General features: G+C 46.8%; 1 long non-coding RNA gene across 2 annotated transcripts in view; it reads left to right on the top strand.

The window, feature by feature from the left end:
* Positions 1-236: 236 nt before the first annotated feature.
* The window catches only part of LOC308198330, a 33914-nt gene continuing 12586 nt past the window's right edge, over positions 237-21564 (top strand). For both annotated transcript variants that reach the window (XR_013953853.1, XR_013953854.1), the window contains exons 1-6: positions 237-3148; positions 15721-15772; positions 16245-16325; positions 17391-17561; positions 19116-19259; positions 20206-20327. This is a non-coding gene — a long non-coding RNA (uncharacterized lncRNA). The remainder of the gene's footprint in view (positions 3149-15720; positions 15773-16244; positions 16326-17390; positions 17562-19115; positions 19260-20205; positions 20328-21564) is intronic.

Below are 21564 nucleotides of genomic sequence, written 5' to 3'. Positions count from 1 at the left end.
CACGGAGCTATGGAGAGGTGAGATGACAGATACCTCCATCCTCATCGTTCCCCAACAAATGTTTCCTGTTCCTTTTGTTGAGCTGGGGCAGCTGCCCTTTGGTGTGATGCTTAAAAGGATCTCATTTTTTGAGACAAGCAGCTCTTCCTACCTGTTTGCAGCACAGAGGACATCTCTGTTTCTGCTATGGGGACCAACCTCTTGTAAACTCTCCCAAAGGCTCATGGTTGCATCCCTTCAGTTCCTTTGTCAAAAGCTTGACAGCAAAGTCAATGAAAGAGCAACCATTGCCTCTGGGAACTGGAGGACTCATCTATATCTAGAAGTACATCCATTATAATTGATGTACTGAATGCAAAATATAATAGCCCTCATTATATGGAAGAAGAGTTGATTTATTTTAACTTATTTTCTTATTCTAGTTAAGAGCATCCAGAAAAGCTCTTCCAGTCAATTTTCAAGTGTCAACAAGCTGTTTTTCTTGGTCTCACAGACTCATCTTTGAAATGGGAATAACTTAGTCTCCCATATGGTGTTGAAAGCTACTTCATAGTGGAAATCTTCTGTATATTCATATGAAATTTTAGAGGAGCAGGTGGAAAATATCTGGCAATTAAAGTTAGTGCTGTGGAGCTAGGACTTGGGATGACACAGTCAACCTATTCGAAGTTCGCATCTCCTGCTGTCACCAGTTGGTTACGTGACTGTTCATACTGCAGTGGGGACACAGCCCATGAAGAGATGACAAAAGATTTCAGCTGACTTACGATAAATGCACTTGAGCAGGTGATTGCATTTATCAGAAAGGAAACGGTTAAAAGCAGTTCTTCAGCAGTTCTGGCTCTGACGAAGTTCTGCAGACTTATTGGGGTATTAACGAAGAAAAGCAGCTTTCTGTGAATGCAGGAAGTTACCTCTAATAAAGTTGATAAAATTTCACAGAAAAACGGACATAAAAAGGTCAAGACTTTCCTCAGTCCTTCATTTATAATTTTATTTCGTGCAGCAGATTTCTCAACTCATTTGAAATACTCAGGTCTGAGCCAGAATATAGGACTGCTGCCATCATCCTGAACGGGAAGCGTTCATCATCCTCTTGCAGCAGCAGCTTAAGGTGTATCAGTCCCCATTTTTCAGAACTGCACAGTATTTTCACGACTCTTTGTAGATGATGTTAGATCGCCAATGAAACATTTTTCTCAATTGCAGAAATGGCAGCCTTCAGGATTTTTTGTTTCTCTGGCTTTTTTTCAGTATATGCTGAATTAATTATTCTCCAAACTCCCTGAAAGGGTTTGCTCAAACTTTCCAAGCTAACTTGACTGAAGCACCAAGGAACTATTGCAGCTCCACAACGTGTGACTTGTGGAGAGGAGTGAGCATGTGTAAAAGCTGGTTTGGCTGGAAATTGGTTTAAAATATTGTTTCAAACGGTGCCCACAACAGCTGAAATCACCTATAAACAGCTGCCATCCTTGGAGCACAGGACCATGTCAAAAGGCCCAGAGGCACGATACTGTGCAGGAAGGAGGAGAGAGCAGACCAGGACGGACCCTGTGTCCCCGTGAGCTGATTTTATCCAGCCCATTTGCAGGAAATCCCAGTGATGGAGCTCCTGCAGCCTCCCCGACCCATCTCCCACCCTGCTCCTTGCTAGGGGAGTTTTTCTCATGCCCATCCACCATCTCCCATGCTATAATCCAAGTGCATTCCTCCTTGCTCCAGCAGCAGTGGATGTGTGAGGAACAAGTTGTTCTTTCTATGTAATTGTTTTTTACGCTGGGGGGTGGTGTCAGTATAGCGTTCCTCAGTCCCTTCCCTCAATTAAATGATCCCAGGTCTATCATCCTTAATGTAAAGGTGATGTTCAGTCAACCTCTGCTTCCTCCTCTTTCTTTGGATGCCCACCCACAGGGAAATGGCCTTTTTGGATCGTGGTGTGTGAGATGAAACACACTTGAGCAAGGACCCATCTTTGTAGAGGAAGATTTGCTTCCTGTGTGTCTCAGACTCTGCTCCTGCCCATATTTCTCTCTAATGTTATGGTGAGGAGCATCGTGGTGTTGCTGCGAAAATGCTGATGTGCTCATCTGCTCCTGGCTGTGGGGCCACATGGGATCACTGCATCTCCACCTTTCTACCCACAGCATCTCTTCAGCAGCTGCAAGAGAGGCAAAGCCACATGGCTGGTGGGAAGGAATGGAGGAGGTCCCAAGAGCTGGCAGCATGTGTGGACGGAGAGAAGTACTCTGGGGTTGGCCAGGAAGGTTTTGAGAATGAGTTTTCTAAAAACATAAAGCCACGTGTTGGCTTCTCCAGGTGAGTAACAAACTGAGTAGGAGCAACCCAGGTGAGACCAGTTCCTCAGGGAGCAGATGCTGGCATTTGGCTTGAGCAGGCCTGGAAGGAGGAGGGGATGAGCTGGCCTAAAATGAAGCAATGAAAATTAAAAAGGAGCACGATCAATCTCAGCTGGAAGTTGTTTCGTGTTAAATACAGGCTGGTTCTTTATTGCAGCCTGTGTAAGGTTTTGCTAATGCCCTTGTTTTATTAGAGAAGCTGAAATGACTTTGCACAGCAGGATAACATGCGTTTGACTTCGTTCCAGGTGTGACAACAGCTGAGAGTCATCAAAACTAGGGAGAAAAGAGCTGCCAATTGCCCTATCTAACTCAGCTGATTGGGATTTTTCTATGTGCCCCATCAAATCCTGCTCTCTTGTTCTTTACTGATGGAGCTGAGGACAGGATTTCCCTTTGAGAGCAGCAGTTTTCCCTGTCAGCATTAACAGCATGTTCTCTGTGGGATACGAAGAGTCGCGGAAATAAAACTTTCTTCTGCCTCCTTCTGCTTCACCTGCAAGAGCTGCAGGTACTGGGAGAACACTTGGGGTGGAGAGGCCTGATCTCACGGGACCACAACGTTCATCTTTTTGAAGATTTGCTAGTGGAAAATGCCGAAGGAATACTGTCACCGGCTCCTAGTGACAGCAACTGGAAATACCAGACTGCTTTTTTTCCTCCCCTCTTCAATGAAAAGGACAGCAAGGGGCCAAGTAAGCCTTCAGCATGTCTTGGCAAGGAAACATTTTGGGGGAATTGGACGTGTGGAAGAGGTGGATGCTACAAGATGTGTACCAGTAATTAAGGTACGGGATGCTGGTCTGCAGCACACCCAGACCCTGGCTGTCTGAGGTTTCCTGCCACGGAAGATGGATAGATTTTTGTGGCTGTTTTCGAGGGGAACTATATGTGTGCTGTGCATTGGCAATGACTTGTCATGCAGGCTTCTGTAGCACTGCAACTGGAGTTTTAAAACTTCACACTTTAATAAATCTTCAGAGAAAGAGGTGATTTGGGGCCGGTTTAGGCTATAGTGCAACAAAAATAGAGGAAAGCCTGAGGTGATTTTTATGCAGCTTTGTTCTGGGAGGGACGCCTTCCCAAACATATAAGGGATAATTGGGTGACCAATTAGATAAGGTGATGTATGAAGAAAGAACAAAAAAATGACATTTGAACTAGAAAAACATTAACATCAGGCATTTGGGCACTTTCATAGTCATTTAACATAACTGGAAATTGGATGGTTAAAATTTGGCTAAGTTTATTTACCCATTTTACTGATTAAGCAAAATGTGTATTTATGTCCTTTTTCCCCACCAGGCTGTAGTTTTGACTGTGAGTTTTCATGCCTAATGTGAGCTGTGGATATTTTTTTTTTCTTTTAAAGTGTAAAATAATTGGATTTTGAGCTACTTTCTAGATTTGAAGTTAGTCAGACGTGTAACTGATGGTTATGAAACATGAAGGCATTTTTCAGGTAGAGATGAAGAAGCTGATAGTGCTGATGTCCACCTTTCAGAGATCTGTGCAGGTGTGTAACTCGGTGCTTTTGCACCTGAAGGCATTTCTCCATGTTCTTTTTCATAGACTAAGGCTCAAAAATGCCACATACAAGTGCAGTAATAGTATTATTTAGGGAGACTGAAGGTAGCCTGGCCTCGAAATCCCATCTCCCCATTGCTAGATGCTTCTGAAGGCACGTGTTGTATCTGCTCTTACAGTTGTATATAATTATAAGCTACATATGGTTATAAACTATAGCTGTAAGTAGTTACAAGCTACTCAGGTACCTTAAAAGCTGTGAAGGTGGAAAAGATTAAATATTTTGGGAGGGCTTAGGCAGGAATAAGAGCCCGTGCTTGGGGATGTGTCTCCTCTGTTGTGCACAGATGTGCACAAGGGGGACAAACACCTTGGAGAGTTATCTGAAGGTTTGGGTCTGCCTCTCTGCTTTGGTGTGGAGCTTAAACATCAGCACAGAGGGAGAGAGAGCTGCTGGGCTTCTTTTCTCAGGAGCTTTCCAGGTCTGTGACTCTAGCTGGTCAGGAATCACGGTGCAAATCCTATTTCTTTTTTTGCAAGGGCGGGCCATATGGTCTGCACAGTCTTAGTTGTTGAGTGCCGTTACCTGGTGGCAGAAATGAAATTGTCTCATTTGGGTTTTGTAGGTAGCCATCCCTGTCACCCCCAAGACCACAAGGCATGTGAGGAGTGCGCGCAGGAGCTTGCATTTGATACAGATCTAACCAGGCTTTTAAGAAGAATTCCCCTGGGGGTTGCAGTTCCCACTTGACGTTCACCGCTAATATTTATTTTCAAATGCAATACTTTGGCTTGAACAGCAGGCTCCTAATATGGGAAAAAAGAAGTCCAACCCCAGCAAACGCAACATTTGATCTGACCTGGATTTCTGGCCAGAAATCCTGCGTGGTGCAAAGCAGCCACCCTGACATTCTTGCTCCCCAATTAGGGGGATGTCAGCGCAAGCACGGCTGAGCAGCAGTCTGGTAAACAGAGGAATGTTTTTATTAAACAGCTTTGGGATACAAAATTATTTATACTGACCTTGTTTTCCAGCTCTTCAGAGGCCCAAGGAGAAAGCTTGAGATTCTGTAAGAAGTAATGCTCCTTCATTATACTGCTTCCCATCTGTCGGGTTAGTTTTTAGGATCTATATGTATTCATCTCTCGGGGAGTAATGGGGATTTCACAGACAAGGAAAAAAAAAAAAACATGAATGAAACTTTGTTTACCAGCGAAGGGTCTGAGAGCAATATTGTGTATCGTATGGGCACGAACGTAATTGCAGGTGAGAGGGCTGGTGGCACACGAAGAAGCTCAGGTTTGTTCCTTGCTTGTGTGGCTGCATCCAGCAGCACGACCAGAAGTGGGGCACCAGGTTCATCTGCTGAAAAGTATCAAAACCTTTGGGCTGCGGGTTGCAAGAAAAGCAAGAGGAGGTGAGGTAGCCTCTCCCCTCAGTGTCTGTGAGGATTATTTCCTAAAGATGTCATCTGAGGATGTGATTCCCTGGACTGGCTGCAAGTTGTGCCAGGCAGCAATCAGCCTGAGTGAGCCCCAGCCCTGCACAAAGGCTGTGATTTTTCCCAAGTGCTTAAGAGGCTCATCAAAACGCGAGTCCTGCCAGCTTTTAAACTCGGACTCCCCCTTTTTCTGACGCTCCAAGTCTCAGAGTCACTTCAGGGGATGCTTATCCCTTTTTTAAAAAAGATTTTGAGTGCCCGGTGAAACGACACGACACCAGCGGGCGCCTGGCTGCTCGTGTTCCCCTTAGTGGAGCTATTTATTACGTTTTGGAAAATGTAATTAAAAGTGAAATCACCCATTTTGACATATGGTTTATTGGGCCCCATCTAATTAAAGCCTGCCTGGGAGAGAAGTGCTGCAGCGAGTGCAGGTGGGATCCCAGGGAAATCCGACTCCTGCAACGCCTTCCCAGGGCATGTAGAGCCGGGGGGAAAGATGGAATGAAAATAAATGATGCTGGCTGCAGGGAGCAGGTGACACGATTTCCTATTATGCCCGGTGTCTCTCTCCTCATCCCCACCCCTGGTGAATAAATGCAGGTCTGGGGCTTTGCGTGCGTGATCCTCAAGCTAGTTGATCTGTGATGAGTGTTCTTTTCCGTCCTTTTGTGCTGCAGAGGACTCTTTAGATGAATTTAGACAAGCATGTTGTGGATCCGGGATGTGGAACCCATCTCTTATCAGCCTTCTCCTCAACATCCTATACCTGCCTGGGTATAAATGCTTTGGTGCCGCTCTAGAGATAAGGGACTTGGCTGGAACATGCATCACCAGAACAAACCGATTTTTATTTCCGTATCGCCCTCGTGTTTGGGCAGTAGGGTTTCTTTGCTGCTCTGTTTGGCCTTTCATCCCAAGCTTGACCTCAGGAAACTGATGGAGCACGTGGAGGACTTCTGCTCCTGGTGGAAGCGTGGGCCTTGCCCCCTGCCCTGTGGCGCCAGTGACTTTCTTCCCCAGCTCCTGATCTCCAGGCCAGTGTTGGGGCTCGCTGAGGAGCATGTGGTCGGTCAGTATTGGAGCTGCTCAGCATCAGTGGTGCAGAAAGCATTGGCAGGAGATGCCACTACCAAGCTGGTGAGTGAGGGAGAGCTGTGCCATGCTGCTGCACCGGGGCGGGGAGAGCTTTCCTTCTGCTTTCTGCAGAGCTGGGCTCCTTGGCACCCCCCGTTTATTAACCCTTGCTCTCACACCTGTTCTCGCTATCGCACCTCCAGAGCTCCGGAGCCACTTCTTGCACCTCCCACAAGTGCACATGCTCCTGCTCCGAGAGCCTCCCTGGATTTTCGGACCTGTGTGTGATCAGAATGAATTAGACTTGGCTGAGGCATGGGATTATTGCAGACCTGTCACTTCACAGCATGTTCCTGTTACAGCCCACACTCATGTCTGCTAGTATTTTAAAGTAAACTTTAATTAGCATCTTCCAAAGAGCGTGAATAAATTGTTTTGTTGTTGTTTTAGGTTCGGTTTTGTTTCAAGGAAAGGAGTGTTTACTCACCGAGGACGTATTTCCAAACTCTCCATCCACTCTAGCCCTGGTTTCCTGGTCTCTCGGTGCACGTGTGCCTGCGCAGCAGTGCGTGGTGCTGCTGGTGGGGGCCAGGCCGCTCAGCAGCAGGCTGGGACGTGCTGGGGAGGCACGTGCAGGTGGCAATGGAGCATTCTGGGGACGTGGTGAAGCAATGCTGTCTGCTCCAGACATCACCCCTTTACTCACAAATTGCTCTAGGAGAGTCACTCCAGGGTGAAAATATCCCTGCCTCTCTTGGTTTGGTGTAGCAGCCCCTTTACCTGAAGTCTGGTGGGCATGGTTTAGGCTCGGTGCTCTCAAAGGTCTTAAATAGATGAAGATCCTCCGAAGAACAGTGCCGTGATCCAGGGACACCGGAGACATCTCCCCCTTCCTGTAAATAATGTCTGGTCTGCTTTTGGCAGCGGGTGCAGAACATGTTTTCCTGCCTTTGCTCCAGCAAGGCTGACTTAGGTATCCGATGTGGTCCAAAGATCTGCTCACAGAAAGCAGAGGGATGCCAAGGAGGCTTTGTACAGGGCTGAATTCCTGCAGAATTACTTTACTGCTGAAATTAATTGTATTAATGCCGTGCAAAGCTGTCTCTCACTCAGCCCATTTTTAGACCGAGGTTATGCAAGTGGTGGACTCGTGGATTGGCAGGGGATGGGCTGCAGACGTGTTCGCCCTCTCCGTGGGCAGAGCAGCGAGGAAGGGCTGAGGCATCGCGCCGAGGCTGGGGCGTTCCCTCCGGGCGCTGGCACGGAGTGGCCGTCCCCACCCCATACCATCCCTTTTAAAAGATGGCGTGCGACACAAGGAGGGTAAACCCTCTGCCTGGGATACTGAAAGCAGGAAGAAGTGAAATAGCGATGGGGGAAAAGGCTAAATTTAAAGGCCTCGGTGGTAAGCAATGTTTTTTCAGAAGAAATTAGGTGTTGACCTGGGCAAACTGCATGGACTCCATTGGGTTTTTGTACTGCAAGGAAATGTGCTTGTGCAAATGGGCTAGTGTGAAGCAGTAAGGCACATACATCGACTCCTTTTAGCTTCACCCATGCATGGCTTCGGTTCCACCCATCTTGTTAAACAAACATACTTGGTTGGGGATAAGGCAAGGAAAATCCTGTTCTCTGCTTGTGTTTGTTCTTCCCTCTGCTCCTCCAGCAGGGACACTTGAAACACAGATGGAGCTCAAGGCGTTAGGTTTTAACAGATCCAAATCAATTTGATGTGCCCTTAAAAAATCCCACAGCCATTTCCAGCGGCATCCGCAGAGTTGCTAACAGCCAAGCTTGTGCCCAGTGAGTAGCTGCTGCATGTATCGGTTTTCTCATGCCGAAAGCCATTCTTTTCCTGCCATGTGAAGGCTTCAAGTGCATCTCTCTAGTGGCCTCAGCAAAAGAGCATCCTTAGGAGTTACAAAATGGCATTATCTACAGCATCAACATGGAGCAGCAGGGCAGTGGGTGGTCATCTTGGGCTTCAAAACAAGTTGTTCCCAGAGTTTCCTGGTGAAACCTCTTAATTTGCTGAGTGCTGCATAAAAAGGACTCCCTGTAGGTGGTCAGAAGAGGATAATGGCTGCAAAGCTCAGCTCCCAGCTCTGTCCCTCTTACCTGCCAGTGGGGCAAACGGGCTCCCTGCACAGCTCAGCTCTCAGTCCCTTCCAGCAGCTCCCTGGGCACAACCCGCTGCTGGAAGGGGGACTCTGCCTAGTGGTAGGAACTGGAGAAGAGAAGATGCCGTTGCTTCCCAGGATGACACCAGGAAAGATGCATTTTTTATCTTCATGTCCCATCTGCACCTTATCAGCCACAAGCAAGCGGCCATCACCCCTACGGGCCATTACCAAGAACGCTTTGGCCATCATCATGGTAACTTCCCTTCAAGTTGTGTGGGCAGGAGTTTGGCTGTAGAAGGTAGCAGGAATTTCCTTTTTTTTTTTATTGTGTTTGTGTTCAGGAATGACTCTTGGCAGCCCTCGGCATAGCTCTCAGTGGGGAGAAAGCTGCTTCCTTGCAAGCCCACAGGGCAAGCCCCTTACCTGAAGACAAGTTCCATTTCTTTCAGGAATATGCAACTCAGTAGCTACCAGAATCGATTGTAAAGGATTATAAGGGACAGAGCTCTGATCAGGAAGCTCTGACACACATTTCTGTGCTGCACTAAAGTCTTCCCTGCTGTTTTCCCCCGTTCTGACTCACCTGGCTCGGTTGCTACGTGTTGCTCCATCCTGGGGGAAGCAGAGCGCTCAACACGTTGCTCACCTCTCCTGTGACCTCTCCGCTGCCACACCTTTGTTGGATGACAGCAACAAAAACAGCACAGAGAATTCCCAAAAGGGTGAGGACGCCTTAATCCCTTCAGAAAACCAACCTGATACTTCATGGGTGGGTCCCTGCTCGCCTCAGAGTAAATTAACATCTCCTTCCTCATCCACAGCTCTCTCCTTTGCAGGTTACAGTAAATGCAGGTGCCAATCCCATGTGCCCGTGGCCAACCTGCCTCCTTGGCAGTGCCTCATGGGGACAAGGGCTTTATCCTCATAAAATCCTGGCTACTTCCCCTTCTCTGAGCTCACATACAGATATCTTACTCGTGGCTCAAATTGCCAGTGGAAAAGCCAACCCATCAGCACTGGTTTATATCAGCTGGCAGTTCTGCTGCTGCTTTGGTGGCCTCCCTCGGTATGTTCCACAAATGTGCTTCTCTTTGGGCTGAATCCTTCAGCTATGTATTTAGCATATCTCTTCTGTTCCTTGCACAGCCACATCACCATGGTTTCGACTGACTTTGGTCAGTATCAGATTGCTAGGTCATTGAGAGAATTTACCTCCATTTTTAGAGGAAAAGGCTAAAAGAAGCGAATCACCCAGATAATGTGATAGTTTACAGGTGGGACGGGACTTCTGGGCCCAATTGCTGTCCAGTGAGACCATCCTTCCCATGTGGTGCTCCCAGAAAGACGTGCTCCCTGCTGCAAACCTCCAAATCCCCATGTCGAGAGATGCTGAGTGACAGGCAAGCCTTCCTGCCTTTCCCTGGATTTGTAAGGTTGTGATTTATCTAGCAGGAACACAGCAAACCAACATCTTGTTCTACAGCTTCACCGCAGGGGTGATTCACATGGACTACTGCTGGCATCTGGCACCGGCTTTTGGCTGCTCTGGTGGAAATAGTGAATGCTTTGTGGATATCTGGTCATTAGATGATGAAGGGTTTTTTTGGTTCATTCTCACCTGAATTTAATTTAGATTCAGGTGCCACACATGTTCAGTAATCCTCTTAGCCATGATTTGGTTGCACCCTCTTACCTGGAAGAAAGGAATTTGATAATGCACCGACGAAATGAGCTGCAGCCATCTGACATTCAAACCCAGACAAACAAAACTCTCTTGACTCGCTTGGAAAAAAAGGAAAAAAAAAAAACAACCCACATCAATTACATTGTCAGTTGTATTTACTTTGCACAGCCCTGAACCATCCCAGCGCTGGGACATGTGCCGCCAGCGTCTGTGGCGAAGCCTCTGCGGTTAGGGACGCGCTCGGGTCGCCGGGATGGAGCTGGGGCCCTGGAGAACCCAGGGGCTGGAAGAGGCTGCAAGAGCGGTGGCTCACCAAGTCTGCTTGAGCTTGGCAAAGCATGTTTTGTAAGCTGGGTTTGCTTTTTAAAAGAAAAAAAAAAAAAAGGAAGAGGAAAAGGAAGGAATTTGCTGGAAAGGAGGGGTTTCCCAAGTTTCTGCTACACACTGCCTGCTTTTTATAACAGGGTGATCCAGCTAGAGAACTAGAGGACTAGTGTCTAAAGAACTGCTCTCCTTGTGGGGTTGGTGAGCAGCAAGCAAGGAGGTTATCATCCTGTCCTGCATGTTCAGTGCAGAAAGTTAAAATAGATACATGAGCAGATTAGGTGTCAGAAAACGTCTAATTACGGCTTATAAAATCACCAGCTCACTGGTTTATGAATGGAAATGTGCAGGGGAGCTGTGTAGCAGTGTTGTCTCCAGTCCATCCTTAAAAGCCTCATCTGTAGAGAAAAAGGAAAGGAGGGAACATGCCAGAGCTGTTCTCTACACCCATGGAAGCTGCAGGCAGCCCAGACCCACACAGCGTCTGGTTTCTGGGAGCAGCACGTGAATTATGTTTCAGAACAGTCCCTCTCCTGAAGTATAGCAGAAGATACGTTGCTATTCATCCTCTCTGCCTGCTGTCAGCTCCTCGAAGTGCTAACGTGGTTTGTGTTGTCTCTTTTGTGTCTGTACCAACCCCTGTTAAGGATGGATGCTGCTCGTTGCACCCTCACAGCACTTGCAGCCTGTGTTCACGTGTGTGGTTCTTGAAAAAACTCAGACCGAGGCCTTCATCCCTCCAAATTTATGGTTTTGTGGTCTAATGGTTATGGTTTGGTTATGTATTAATGGCACACGGTGATTTAATACTTCTCACTTGTGGCAGTTTTCCATGAAACCCATGGAAGTGTATGAGGATGATAGCCAACTACACTTTGCTCTCAGTTTTGAGCATGAGACACTTTTCGGTGCAATCAGTATAAGCTTACAGTTTATACGACAAAGCCTGTCCACAGAGCTGTTTGCCAAGGCCGGGCAGAGGCGTGACTCACCAGTAGGTAATGACTTGCTTATCAGAAGGTATTGGGAGTCTTTGATGGACTTTGTGTGTGTGCGAGAGGCACGCTCACAAGCAGGGACTCTCAGCGCCCCTCCTCGCAGCAACAGCAGGAAAGGAAGACAGATTTTCTCTTAGGCTTCCTGCAAGATAGCCAAAGTCTGTCCTTTAGTAACACACCAGCTGCATCCTAAACTATAAGAGCATCTGTATCAGGAACTGACATCCTCTCTGGTTTGTTATATCGATCTTCCTGTCTGACTAAAAGTGTTTCAGCAGAGTCCAAGGAACAGTTCTCGGGTACAAAAACATAGCTTGGCATTGTACAGGCCATACATGCGATGACTTTTCCTCCTGGTGACTCACGAAGTAGGTGTGCCCTCAACTTCTTTTGGAGCATCTAGGTGGAATAATTCAAATGGAAAGGGCACTCCTTGTACCCGGCCTTGTGTGCTTGGGCTGGTCTCGCCACAGCGAGGGCCAAGACCCAAGGTGTTAGTCCTGTCTCGGAGAGACTCTCGGCACGAGGCAGCTCTTTGGAGCAGGTTATCTTTTATGGGAGATGGTTGTTTGGCCACTTCACCTTTGAAAACAGATTGCCAGGCATGTGTATCCCTGGGCTTCAAATCTGTCTGAATATTTACCTGTGCAAACCTAATGAGTGCTTCACTCAGCTTTGGAAGCACTTTCCTATAATGCCTGATTTTTTTTAATCAAAATAATGTTCCCTCTGAGCAACCACAGTAGGCATACATCTCAGGCCACTACCAACCCTTGCAGCAACACTTGTTGCTACAGAAAAACATAGTAACTTCAAAAAATCAAGCAAGGGGGTGGATAGGGACACAAAGCTTTCCAGTGGAGCTGGTTGCCCTGAACAGGTCGCTCTGAGGCCTGAGACGAGTGGGGATGTGTGTAAATAAAAAAATGTGTTTCCTTGGACTTGTCTGTCTTCTACTTCCTCTCCACATCCATACAGATTTGCAGGTTTTCAGAAAGTTCATGATGTGAGAGCAGCAAAATGCAAACACGTTGGTCCTAGTCATAGTTATGTCATGAGAAGGTTGTGATGGGATGTTTCTCTTGTTCCACGTGCAAAGCGCAACAAGCTGGAGGCGCGGCTTGGTAGCGGAACTTTCAGTGAGCGCAGAGCAGGGTTTAAAATCCTAAATATCCTGACGTCCTGAGCCCAGCGTGGTGAACAGCAAACCTCCCAGGGGCGCTCAGGCGTCACAGGGGCTCACCAGACATACAGCTTGTCAAATTTGTGGTCCAACCTTCTCTTTTTTTTGGGTGCAAAGTTGGGTCTTTGACTAAAAGCGACCTTTTTCACGTGCGCATCTGCTTTCCACCCCGTATCTTAGTGTTTGTATTATACTACTGGGAGCCAGGCTGTTCTGGCTGACAACCAAAGTGTTTTGATGCACAATGGCATTAGCACGTCTCATGGGAATGGTGGTTTTCAGTACCTTCTGCTTCCATTCTCCTTTCTGGGCCAGGTTTTGTTGCCACCTGCAGCTCCCAGGATGTGCGCAGACAGAGAGAGGCTGTGTGTAAGCTAGAGGAGTCTCGTGCTTTCAAGGTCTGCTGAATTCCCGTGCAAAACCTCAGGCTACAGAACAAAATGCTGGGGGGGGAGGGGAAGAAAATAAAAAAAAAGCCTTAAGGGACAAAAAATGAGACACAGTGACACAGTTTTGAGTCATGCTGTTTCATTGCTCGAGAGAGATATTTCACTGAAAAATATATTTATTCTGTGGAAAATTCTGATAAAACCCAAATTGCAAGAAAAAAACAATTGCAAGGAAAAAGTTTTGACTGTAGCTGGATTATGTGGGATTTTAGGAGCCCACCTGAATGCTCTAAAAGCCAATTTCTTAAGAAAGAAATCTCTCCAGTTTCGTAATCTGAGGGCTGTTTCTATAGCTCCATGACGTCTGCCCAGCGCTCTAAAATTTGGGAATACGTTTTGATACCTGAAAAGTTTGTTTATTTGCAGTCACAGGGTAATTGGGGGCTGCTCAGTGCATGTTGCTCGTGCTGCTTTTGTTCATCTGTATGGGAAAAGTGGTACAACAGGGCTATGACTGTTTATATAGATGTGTTTATTTCTATGAATGAACAGGGTTTTGTTCATTTTGTTTGTTTAATTGTTTTTCTTTTAAATGTAACCGTGTCGGCATTAGTGGTTTGCTGTTATTAACGACATTGTGTAAATTACAGCACCTCTGCTGAAATACCGAAAGCTGGGCGTATGTTAGTCCCACCTGAGAAAAATGTGAGATTTTTTTTTTTTTTTTTTTTAAGCCAAAACGTTCAGAAAGCGTGTTCTGCCTGTGGTGATGAGCTGCTGTGTAAATCCATGGAAATCACCACCCACTCGCTGTGTTTGCACAGTAATTAAAGGGGGATTACAGGCAGGGGGGAGCCCGGCTCCCCTGCCCTGCACGCACCGGGAGCCTCAAAGCCACATTGTTCCCCATCGCCGGTGGCACTGCTCTGCCCCAGCGCCGTCACCGCCAGCATGGGGGACAGGGCGGGTTGTGCAAACGGGAGAGGGCAGTTTCTGCCTGGGAGAGCCCTTGTTCTAAAAACAAAATAAAACAGAAAAAAAAAAAAACAGGGCGGGGGAAGGAATGCAGTTAGGTTTTTCTTCTTAAGGTGTATTGAGTGGTGTTGAGTGTGTCCCAGCCTCCGGGGGATGCGTTGCACGAGGTGGGCAGGAGCAGGTCTTGGTTGCAGCGGGACGTCGTAGGATGGCCGGGCACCAGCAGGGCCAGATTCCTGCTCCCCATGGAAACCACCTCCCAGAGTGCCCACCCCTCCCCAGCCAGCCCTAATCCTCCCCTTGCGGTCACCCCAAGCAGCCTCCCAGCTCTCTTATCGGCGAGGATCTCCCTTGAGCAAATATTTACGGGAGGCTGCTCCTGGCGGCTCGACCAGAGGGGCGGGGAGCCAGGGGACACGAGGTGGCCTCGTGGAGCCACCAGCATCAGCCTCCTGTGTTTGGTTGTGTTGGGTTTGTTTGGGTTTAAGACCCACCAGAAAGCAAAATCCAGCTTTTAAGCTATCCACAGCAGCAAAACCCCCGGGAGGTGGATGGAGGGCTGCTTGGAAAACTCATCCTCCCGACACAGCGAGCAGTGGGTGAGGCCTCCATCCCTCTCCCATGTGTGGTTCTGGTCTTGACCCACCTCTTGCATGTTGGTGATGATTCTAGAGAATTTCAAGTAAATGCATTTTTAATTGTCTGTGGGCGAAGAGGTGTCTTGAAGGTGAAGCCACCTGAGCGAAGCGAAGGTGTGAGCTGGGCAAGCAGCTCCCGGGGGGACTTTACATCCTTTGATGGCATCTGCGGGAAGGACCTGGGTTGTTACAAGTGATAAAGGGATGGCTATGGGTACTGTCCCAAAAGCAGAGAATAAAGAAGGTCTGGGCTTCAGGGTCAAGGACACAATGCGCACACAGTGCTGCTGAGATAAGGCAAAACCGCTCAAAGCATGAGACTGTGAGAAAAGCTCGAGCAGCCGATGAAAGATGGTTCTGGCAGTGCTGTGTTGGGCAGACTGGCGAGAGTCTAAATTAGTCACCAGGTGCTTCCTGCCTCAACCTCTTCATCCGCGGGAGGTACATGTTGATACAGATCAGCCTTCAGATCCAAACCCCAAATCTCAGTTGCTGTAAGTGCACAGAGCCCAGTGGCCAGGTCTGCAGCTGAAAATCATAGCGAAACCCAGGGGTGTGAGGCACCAGAGTGCGCCCTGCGCAAGGGCGAGCAGGGTGCGTGCTGAGATGGTCTCTGCAGAGAATACAGAGATCCTCAAAGGAATTGCAGAAAAATATTTTATATTTTATTTTATTTTATTTAAAAAAAAAATAGCTTTGGGAAAGCAGCAGCTCAATGTGTGGTCTAGGGACAGCCTGTCCCAGCTTTGGCACAGCCTCGCTCCTGATGATGGCAGCACCTTGATCCATAAATACCTGTGTGTTTAGGTGTTCTGCTCACTTTTCCTTAATTTTTCTTCTGGAGCACGCAGTCAATCCTGCCTAATGGAGGGAAGGTGACAGTTAAAGCTGGAGGGGCTTTGTTACCCTGCAAACGGTATGGGAAACAGATGGGGACCTGGGAACCATTGAGTTGAAAGTAATCATCAGTCTGTGCTACAACATCATTCTCCCTGAACAGGCAGCATCGAGAGCGTCTGAGGAAATGAGTTGATGCTACACAGTGCAGCACAGTAAGTAAATGACACCCGGAGCCTTTTACAGCATGAGATGGGTTTTTGCATATTGCCATACCGCTCTTCTGCACCATGCAAACCAGCTGGTGAAAAGGGAGACATACCTTCACTTGTGCAATAGCACAGCTACCGGTGCAGGTGAAGGTTAAGTGCTGTTAGGATTTCTGGTCTATTCTCAAGTCCCCTTGCACGCGCATCCCACATCCCTCGATATAATACAGCAGTGCTGGCTAAACGGGCACTGCTCACTGTCCAAAGCCCTGACAAAGAAAAAAAAAAATCCACCTTCTGCTCAGGTTGAGTCTCAGCTTTGTCTCTTCTGCCTGCCAAATCACACACCGTGCCCAGAAGACTGTGTGGCTTGCAGGGGCATCTAGTGGCTGAATAATATATGAGTAAGTGTGGCATTACAACGCGTTTCGTACACTGTAATCTAATCAGCGTAAATCAGCCCTCTTGTCTCAAACAGGTTCGTCTCCATCGTCACGCAAAGAAACCCACAGGAGCAAACCTGGAGGTCAGAACCACTGCCAATAACCCGATGTAAAAGGTATCCCTCGCTCCACTTCCCCCCTCCCCATCCCCAAATAACAGTTTTGGATAAAAAGCAAAACTTTGCAGATGACTTCATTCCTCGTCCTGTTAAATATGTGGAAGTAGTTCTTAGTGGAGGGGCATAACTTCGTAAATCAGCCTGTCTCCCTCAAACACACCTGACACCAGAGCTGCTAAGGGGAAGCCTGGAGGCAACCAAAAGTTTGGAAAAATCTTGCTATTACTCCCAAATGTTTGCTTGCATGATTTATTTAGCTCAGGCATGTCTCAGCTCAAACAGAGCAAAGAAATCACAGAGCTGGGCAGGAGGAAGGAAAATCTTTGCGTGCCGTTTTGCAAAGCCAAACCTTTGTAGCGTGCTGCAGGGATTCAGGATAAAACCTGCTGGGGACAGCGTGGTGATGCTAAGCACTGCGATTGCCTGGGCATTAATAGAGAGGATTTCAGCTCGGAGGTCTGTTAAACTTCATTGACAATGAAAGCCTCCAGAGTCTCCTCAAATGAGACTGAACACAGCCCCTTCGCTTTCTTTAAGCCTTCAGAGGACAATACCTACGGCAAACACTCCCAGAAAGTAAAAGTGCAATATAGCATACTGAAGGCTGATAAACAAGGCTCTTTTGTAAGGACTAATGACTCATGTCTCCTGGATTTATAAGAAAAAGAGCATAAAAGCAATTACTGGGGTGTGAATTATTTTGTTTTTTAATGGCCTGACAGTTTTGACAGCTCTGAGCTTGTTATCTATCACAAACTCTCTTGATCTTCCAACTTTAACATGACTTCTAATTATACTTTCTTATTAATAAAAGGACAAACAGCCTATAGTCTGGTTTTCGTTCGTGTCCGACGTATTTAAACAATAAGGGATCCTTTTCCTCCTAGTAGGGCTGAAAGTGTGATTTGGTTGTCTAATATGGTAGCTGTATACAAAAAAAAATTTCAAATAGTTCAAGGCTTGTTCTTCATATTAATATTTTGGTATTGAAAGAGCAACAGGGACAGAAGCGGTCCTTCCATCTTTTCTGTAACTTAAAAATGTGTATCTGCTTTTGCTCAGGTCGTTTTCCCTCAGTCCTAGAAGAAAATAATCTGCAAGGCTGTCCCATGCCCCATCTTTGCAGGTGTGTGCTGTGACCCAGCCACGTGGGCTTTCAGCGTCGAGTCCTTCTTTGTGCCAGAGCTCCCTGACGGCCTTCAGACAAGGCATCTCGTGGAGGAGAGCAGTCCTGTAAGTAAAAGCACAGCCATTAGTTCTCAAGCATGATGTGAGGGTGACTTTCTAACCTTAGCAGAGTTTAATGAAGAGGATGGAGTCACTTTGTTACAAGGATTTTCTGTTGCTGGGGACCTGGAGCTGACAGCCTTTGCCCTGCAGAAGTTGGCTCGAATTTCTCTTCCCTCACCTCCCTTTCCTTCCCACCAGCAATGTGGTGGGACTTCTCCTCTTGGTGGTCAACCCAATTTGTCTTTGCTACGCCTGTGTTTGCTTATAGAGATCTGAGTTTTGTTAATCAAAGGTAGCTCCCGACTGGGGTGGGAAGGAGTAGGGGTACAGGGAGGACCCTGAGGTGCCCAGTTCTGTGTTGGATATGTAGGTATGGGTGGTCCCACATGACTAGGCAGGCTCAGAGCTCTCTCCAGAGACAGCAGGGTTATTTTCATGGTGGGAGTAAATTGCCTTTGGTGAACTTGGTAGGTGTTTGGGTTTCTCACCCAATCCCAAACGTGTGCGAGGTTCCTCAGCGTAAGAGAAGTTGCTTCCCATAAATCTAGCTCATTAGTCTCCAGTGATAAAAAGAAAAAAATCACATTAAGATGTTTTTAAAAGACCTTTGATGTGAAAGGAGCAACGTACAGGTCTTCCCATACCCCACAGAGTCCAGCTGGAGTTGTTCATGGGCTTTTCCTACAACAGCTGGACTCCACCCTACTGCTCCGAAGCACAGATCCAGTAAGGAGTTATGTGCGCCCCTACCACTTAAGTAGCATAGAAAGCTTTCAACCGGTGGTTAAAAGAAGTATTTGAAGTGCGGCCAAGCACCATAAAATCCTAAAGCAGCATTGATTTTTCCCTAGGAAAAACGAACGGAGCTGCTTGCCCAGCCTGCTCCGCTCCCAGGCATCCTGCAGTGCCCACCCCTCCTGTTAACTCACTTCAGGCAAGTTGTTAGCTAAAACCCACTGCTTAAAACTGCTCAGCTCAGGTTTAAGCCCTAGGTATCTTTCCCAGCCCTTCCCCACCATACAGGTCCTGCTAAGGCTTAAAGTATCGGGTTCTTCTAGGTTCTGTTTAGCACACAGAGAAAATTGTCTCATTAAAGCTATGATGTATTATGTCAAAGACATACCCAGGGGCTGGTTCCAAGGTAATCCGATAAAGCCCAGGCCAAAACAATGTTTCATTTTCTGTGAGATCAGAAATGAAATGTCTAATGAAACAGTTTATCCTGTGCAGGATGACACAGCTCTTGAAAGAAGAGTGAAGGGCAGGAGAGTGTCATGCAGAAAGGTCTGGCTCTTGGTTACCTTATGCTTATACGGATCAGGAGGAGAGCTTCACCATGTCTCAAGTTTCCTTTTCCAGACCACATGTCCATGCTTTGGTGTTCTGGGGATGTGGGCTCATTGATGGTGACAAGCCTGCTACAGATTCTTGATCCTGTTTCTATAATTGACCAAGCTAAAGCACCTTGAATCATGGGAAATTACTATTTTGCCATGACATTCATTTTCCAAAATCTAAAGCTTTGACACAAATGGCTTTTTCCTTCCCAAAACACAGGTTTTCCTTCCCATCCCTGCTGATTCTTAGTACCATCGTGCTGGTCCTCACATTCCTCTTCTGGAACTGGTAGGAGACCAAGTCCATTAAGGGTTGCAAAGAACTTGGAAATTGTGGTGATGGACAGCGTACATACTGAAAGTGGTAAGTTATGAGGTGGAAATAAAGTATAAATAAACATTAGGAAGATTACAATAAAATTTTGATATGCACTACAATGAGCAAAGTTACAGCAGGAGTAGTTTACTGTGTTCCTCAGCCTTTTAAAAGTTAGGAGGAGCCAGGGCCAGGACTGCTTGTGGAACACCTCTTTTTTTTTTCTCTATCCTTCTGTATATGCATTAAGACATGTTTTTTAATGCTGTCATTATATATAAATTTTCTCACATGACCAGTTATGGGCATCTCTTACAGTATTGGAAAGCAACAACATATATGACCAGAAGGCCTCTGGAGTTGCAGAGATATTAAATAGATCCCATACATCAGTTGTTTGTTTGTCTGTCTAGTGACAGGCCACTGTTTATCTTATGATAAAACAGCATGTTAGGGAAATGCCTCTCTCAACTGCATTTCTATAGAAAATGTTTTTTGTAGAGAGAAAATACAAGGAAAAGGTAAGATGAGAAAAGTTTGAAAAAAATAAAAAAATTAAAAAAGTAACTTGAGAAATTCAGGGGCAATAAATCACTACACCAGATGGTATTCATCTGTGAATTCTGTGCAGAGCTATCAATTTAAAAAAAATTGCACAGGAAAAAAAGACAGGCATGATATCTGCCCGTTTCCACTGCCCATCTCTGTGGTGTCTTGGCAAGTCGCAGGTGACTTGGTGCCATGCGCCAGCACCTCTGGGTGCCTCCAGAGCCGACCTGGCGGCCCCACCACAGCCTCCAAAAATTTGACTCAGCGGATTATATGTATTTACTTAGTAATTCTCTTAATTATAGTGAGGAAGTGCAACTAAATAGGTGGATTCTGAATAACATTTTAAAAATCCATCAGAACTGATTAACTCTGATCTTTCTGCCAACTTAAATTCCTTCAGAGATGAATGCATTATGTTGAGCTCACACACCTTTCATCCTAGGTTTTAGAGGGCTTTTGGCCCACATATGGCTGAGGAGACAGCCCGTGATACAGCTACAGATCAGGATGAAGTCTCATTTTGACATGAAACCCATCCTCATCATCCTGAGCGGGGCCTTGCAGGTAATTCCCATGGCTGGGGGGACAATGGATGGAAAAATAACTCGTCTTTATCTGGTCTTGGGTATGCAAGATAAGAGTCCCATCAGGGAGAAAGCATCCCCAGCTGATGGCTGGGTACCACCTGCTCTCCCAGAGAAAAATGTTATACAGGGACCCAGCTATGAAATGCCAGGAGGATGTAACCAGCAAGTAATCTACAGGGTTAAGCCCCAGCTTTATCGAATTTGGGCAGTTTTGTGTTGTTTTTTTCCTAGCAATTCCCTGAAAGTGTCAGAAAAATAATGAACGTTAGGGAATCCAGGAAACATTACAACAAGGTGGTGATATATGGATTATGAAACTTGCATTACAAGCTAGGGAAATTACAGTTGTAGTGCCTGCACGAGCTGGGACTTCGGTGACAGCAGGAAAACCCCTGCATCTCCTCAATCATATCTTCTCCCTTCCCTGCCTTGTGGATTGCAGGGTGGGGATAAATTCAGTGGGAGCTTATAGAGTTATAGCAGTTATTTGGAGACATGAAATAAGGGAGTCCGTGACCTCAGTAACCTGAGATGCAAGCCGCTGTCATTTAGGGTTTGGTAAAGAAATAGAAAATTAAAGGCTGCTTAGGAAGCCATGGTTGTGGTTACAGGGTGAAATTGCCAATCAGCCTTAGCCATTCCTACCAAAAAGCCGTGCTGCTGCCGGCAGCTCTTCCACAGGTAACAGCTCAGCATGTGCCAACCTCCCTGAGGGGTGAGCAGCGAGCGTGGGTATGGCATCTACGGAGAAAAATACTGTGTTAAAAAATGCACTGTTTTATTCGCCGGTCCTAAAATGACGTTTTACAAAGAGAAGAAAATTGATTTAAAGGCCACAGGAACAAATCAAGGGGTCAATTTTGACTTTAATTCCAACAATTAATTAAGGAACTCTTCCAGAGAGGTTTGCAAAATGAATATTGATCTCGGATCTCAGGCACTTTGCAGTCATGTCTCAGTCCTGGTTCATATCCTCACGCTCTGATTTACGGGCTGCATTTGGCAGCAGAGGAGCCGCTCAACAGGTGGCTCAGTGGAGATGTTGGGGTGCCTGTCCTGAGCACATCGTCTGCACCCAAACAGCGGGGTGGGTCTGAGCAAGGTGGGGATGGATGTGCAGTGTCGGATGGGCAGGAGTCACCTCATGCTGTCCTGCTGCTCCTCGCCCTTCTGGCTTCCAGAAAATATCACAGAATGGGCAGAAAGAAACTAGG

This window comes from Anser brachyrhynchus (genome assembly GCF_964034855.1).
Source record: "Anser brachyrhynchus genome assembly, chromosome: 7".
Classification (NCBI taxonomy): Eukaryota; Metazoa; Chordata; class Aves; order Anseriformes; family Anatidae; genus Anser; species Anser brachyrhynchus.
Note: the sequence above shows the minus strand (reverse complement) of the source record. Positions and strands in the feature narration are given on the sequence as shown.